The following is a 5,678-nucleotide window of genomic DNA, read 5'->3' on the forward strand; positions in this document are numbered from 1 at the left end:
CTGCTTAATAAACGAACTCACTTTTATTGTGCCCATCGTAATAGCCACTTGGCGTAACAATAGACAATAGTCAGCACTCATGCAATAAATTTATTCCGAATAAAACTTTGTATGGAAGTCTAAAACTTGGGTTATAGCGATTTGGACACATGGTTTATGTTTACAAAATTTAAATGTGCCAATTTTTAGTATAGAATTGGGGATATATATGTGATGCGTAAACTTTCATCAAAACTGAAGAAGATTTTTGTATGTTTTTTCCCCAAAATTGGGCTACGGTTATATATATTTAACCCCCATATAAATTGGTCAGCATATTTGACTGTTTGGGCCTTCTTGGGTCACAATTTTCATCCGATACCATATCCATACCCTTCATCATAGAAAGGGGGTAAACTATATTTGGCATTCTGTTTGTGACGCATCGAAATATTGATCTCAGACCCTAGAATTGATATCAGTGAGGCTGATAGCAATTCAGGTTGCTAGCATTTCTAAACCGTTCGTCTGACTGCTGACAGATTTATTCTAGTGACAGTTAATTTTATTGTCTACATACTTGCAAAGGCATTTTGAACAAATCGTATTATTAATGGTGACATTTTTATATAAATCAGAGGTAAGCGACTATACTTTTAACTTTAATATCAGAAAGACACAAAATTGAATATTTTAAAAACGAATCGGAATATTCTTAAATAAAATGTTTGTTTTGTTTTTATACCCTAAGCCACATAGTTGTCAGGGTATAATAAGTTTGATCTGCCAAAAAATCTGCCTACCAGAAATATTGATCTTAGACCCCATAAAATATATACCGATCGACTCAGAATCACCTCCTGAGCCGATCTAGCGCTTGGTGTCCGTCCGTCCGTCTGTCCATGTATTTGTTGTTCACAGGATTCCGGTCGCAATTATTAACCGATTTTGATGAAATTTGGTACAGGGAGTTTTTTGGGCACAAGGACGAACGCTATTGAATTTGGAAGAAATCTGATCAAATTTATATATAGCTCCCATATATATGTATCGCCCGATTTCGACAAATGGGGTTACGTTGCGCTTTTTTACATACGGATCGTCATCAAATTTGGCAAAAAATATACTTTTTCATCGCCCTTAAAGTCTGCAAAATTTCATCCAAATCGGTTCAGATTTAGATATAGCTCTCATACATATGTATCGCCCGATTTGCCCAAATTTGGCCACAAAACCCTTATTTATCAACCGATCTTACTCAAAGTTGGCTACATGTAATCTTCTATAGCACTAACTATATGTGCACAAAATCATGGCAATCGGTTCAGATTTAGATATAGCTCCCATATATATGTACCGCCCGATTTTTCTAAATTTGGCTATAAAACCCTTATTTATCAACCGATAGTACTCAAAGATGGCCAAATATAATCTTCTATAGCACTAACTGTATGTGCAAAATTTCATGGAAATCGGTTCAGATTGAGATATAGCTCCCATATATATGAATAGCCCGATTTTCCCAAATTTGGCCACACCGAAAAAAAAGTTTACTATTTTTTATGAAAAATGAACTAACCCATAGTAAGAATGACCATGATTTGGCGCCAAAGATTTTTTTCATCTAGATAAGTTCATGATTTTCTTATAAATTAGTTCATGTATTACATCGTATTTTAGTTCATTATTACTATGCTGTGGGAAGAATATAGTTAAACTCATTCAAAATATTCCTGCTATCCGGAAAAATTAACAATTTTTTGGGAAACCTGTATTAAGAAATTGGTTTGAAATAAACTGTTTGTCGGTATAATTTTTAAAAAAGTAGAGAAATTGAGGAATCAAAGGTACAACAAGCCTGTATACAACTAAGAAATTTTTCGTACAAAACACGTAAATTTTCTATAACCACCAGTATTTTATTTCAAAAAATTATTATTATATTACACAAAACTATGGCTTATGATATACAATAAAGGAAATATTTTTATTAGTACGTTGGACGCATTTACTTGTCGGTAGTTAGTAATTGCTTCTTCAAAAGAGTAATATTCTATGTTATTAGGACTAAACTAATTAATTTAAATTTCCATGTTTTCTATCCATATGAAAGATATATGTGGCATAAGTTGCTATATTCAATTGAATTGTCCAATTTCATCGATTTTGGCTAACTTTTGTTGGGCGGATCTGGCTTATAAGCATCTGAAATTGCAAATTTATACAAAATATAAGAAAAATATTATTAATTAATTAATTCTATCGTTCATATTGATCTTTAACTTACGGTTTTCAAGAGTATTTCCTAGAGCCAATAAGGATATCAGCTTAATTAGTATTAAACAGCAAGAATATTCAAAAAATTACCATTACGAGACCTGTCTACCTGCAAGTGAAAAAAATAATTTTTAATAAATTGAAATTTTGGTTTTATTAAAAACGGACAAAATACCGTTTATAGAATAACTTACCACATTGAAAAATCCATCCAGTAGGTACACTATTGGAATCATATCCATGGACAAATGGGACGTTATTGAAATTATTCTACGAATATATTTGAAATAAAAAATATTATAAAATTAGACATAATTTCCACTTGTCAGTAAAGCATTTAGTATTTAAGATGGATATTAAGTTCGAGTTTAGCGGCTAAAATTGCAATTTCCATGATAAGTTTTCTTTAATAATCCATTATAAAAAATAATCTTTATAAAAAACTTGATTTGGGCTATTCTCCATCAAGTTATATTTAAATTTGTATCGAAGACGTATAATTTTATACTTTGCTTAGTGATTTATTTTTAATTTTAGCGGCTAAACTCGAACTTAGTACTCACCTGTAGGAATTGCTGTAACATAAAAAATATATGTAGATTCAAAAAAATGGTTGCTTCTCAACCTGTGATCCAGATGTAGAATAAATATAAATCATCCTATTACCACTCATGTTGTATATTTTTTATGTAAATCAATTTAAAATCCGCACTAATTTTAAACTAACATATTAACAGAAATATACAGTTCCTTAATCTGTTATTTGTTTTTTATCAATAAAAAGCGTTTATGATTCTTCTAACATCACATCATTCACTTCTCAGTTTCTAAAATGTTTCGAAATAAATGTATTTTCATTAATAAACACCAATACCGCACGTACAATTTTGCAAAATTAAATCCACGTGTGCACTTCATAAATGCATCAACATAACTGAATGCAACAATAACACTCAAAGACACAAATAGTCATAAGGGATACATACCTGCCGTAAAGAAAAACAACTCCACACACACACACACACACGATCCCTTTCTGATATTGCTATTGCAAAAAAACAACTCTCACCACAAAAGATACCAACAACACACAAGGAACATTCCATTGTCTCTAGAATCAAAACAACCAACAACAGCATAAATGACGCAATAACAAACACAAACAATCATACGAGATATACACAAAATGTCTCTAAAAACTCCCTCGCATGATGCACTCACATTTTCCAGTAGCACGTTTATTGATTAGTTGGAATTCTATCTATAAGTTAAGGTAAAATATATACCAAATCTATGAGGAATCTATAAAAAATTATATACACCCGTCAAGGTTTATATTAACTACTTTTTATTATACTTTATCTAAAATTTTCAATGTGAGTAAAAACACTCCAACATATAATAAAAAGGGAAATAATCTGTAGGTAGCCATCGTACGAATCGGTAATGTCGTTAAGTTAATTTTTACTACAAAAATTTTTTTTCCATACAAAATTTTTTCTTAGTAAATTGTCCACATTTCGTAGTAAAATTTTTATATTGCCCATGTATTTTTATAATAGAATCAACGATGCATTAACTACTGTGTTGGAAATTTATTTAAGGAAAAATCCTTCCCATTTCGTAGTTAGTGAACTAAAAAACATTTACTGAATTTTTATAAGTTTTGCTTTAGCTAAGTTAATTTTCGTTGTGGTTACGAAAAATGAACTATATTACAGTAAATTTGTTGAACTATGTGGAAGTCAAAATGGTCCTTAAATTTACAAGACACTTTTTTTTCTGTGCATAGAAGCCTTATTTATTAACCGATCTTACTCAAAGTTGGCAAGATCCAGTCCTCTATAGTAATAGCGGTGTGTGCAAAAATTGCCCCTAATAACTTTATGTTTGATCATAGAGGCCTCATTTCTTAACTGATCTTACTCAAATTGTGCACAAGGTAACCTTTTGTGGTATTAATCAAACCCGCACAATATTATGCAAAGTGGTTCAGATTACATATAGCTTCCATATATATGCATCGCTCGATTTTCCCAAATTTGGCCATAATACTTTTATTTATTAACCAATATTACTCAAATTTCAAATTTTGATGTACTAGCCGATCGTATTTATACGTACTTGTAGCTCTTACATAAGAATATTGCTCGAGTTTTATAAATTTGGATTTATTACCCACACTAATTGAACGATTTTCTCTTTTTTAATAATGGGCTCAATATTAGTGGCATACTAACCCCGTAGGTGCAATATCAACTACAGCCAGTGTTGGTAGAAGTAGGGGAAATTCCCTATATGTAGGTTTTTTCTAATATTTAGCATCTTGTAGGACGTAGGGTCACTATATCGGGACATTTTCACTCAACAAAATTTGTAATAATTTTTACATTTTGGTGGCTCTAGAGAGGAAATTAGAAGCCGGCAAGGCTTGATCTTTAACAATGTGTGGTAACAACAGTTACCACTCGTACCACAAAAAATCTAACAAAATTTGAAGATTACCACATATCTACCAAAACAAATATTTCTATAGAAGTTTTTGTTAAAACATTATTCCTGTAGAAAATTGAGTCAACATTTTATTTCTATAGAAAATTTTGTCAAAATTGTATTTCTATAGGATTAGTGGCATACTAACCCCGTAGGTGCAATATCAACTACAGCCAGTGTTGGTAGAAGTAGGGGAAATTCCCTATATGTAGGTTTTTTCTAATATTTAGCATCTTGTAGGACGTAGGGTCACTATATCGGGACATTTTCACTCAACAAAATTTGTAATAATTTTTACATTTTGATGGCTCTAGAGAGGAAATTAGAAGCCGGCAAGGCTTGATCTTTAACAATGTGTGGTAACAACAGTTACCAATCGTACCTCAAAAAATCTAACAAAATTTGAAGATTACCACATATCTACCAAAACAAATATTTCTATAGAAGTTTTTGTTAAAACTTTATTCCTGTAGAAAATTGAGTCAACATTTTATTTCTATAGAAAATTTTGTCAAAATTGTATTTCTATAGGATTTTTTCCAAAATATTATTTCTATAAAAAATTTTCTCAAAATTTTATTTCCTCGGTATTTTTTCTCAAAATTGTATTTCTATATAAAAATTTCTCAAAAAATTTTATTTATAGAAACTTTTTCCAAAATTTTATTTCTATAGAGATTTAACAAAAAAATACTATTTTTGGTAGAATTCTCCAACTGTGGCAACCGTGGTGGTAATACAAATTTATTTTCTAGGTTATATACGTTGCATTTTCATGTTTTAAGATAATAAAGTACTTAGAACCATTCTTGTTTTGTAAAAGTTGTTTAAATTTAACGAAAATATTGTAGGGAATATTGTATGGGAATGTATGGGAAAGTAGGGAACTTTTTCTGTCCTTAAACCGAACATTTTCCCTGGCAACACTG

General features: G+C 30.6%; 1 long non-coding RNA gene across 1 annotated transcript; it reads right to left on the reverse strand.

The window, feature by feature from the left end:
* Positions 1-1,939: 1,939 nt before the first annotated feature.
* LOC142236808 (uncharacterized) lies at positions 1,940-3,107 on the reverse strand. The gene is made up of 4 exons (XR_012722210.1): positions 2,820-3,107; positions 2,451-2,526; positions 2,267-2,365; positions 1,940-2,184 (listed from the first exon to the last, which is right to left on the reverse strand). It is a non-coding gene; the product is annotated as an uncharacterized LOC142236808 (long non-coding RNA).
* Positions 3,108-5,678: the final 2,571 nt, after the last annotated feature.

Source organism: Haematobia irritans, chromosome 4, assembly GCF_050003625.1.
Source record: "Haematobia irritans isolate KBUSLIRL chromosome 4, ASM5000362v1, whole genome shotgun sequence".
Classification (NCBI taxonomy): Eukaryota; Metazoa; Arthropoda; class Insecta; order Diptera; family Muscidae; genus Haematobia; species Haematobia irritans.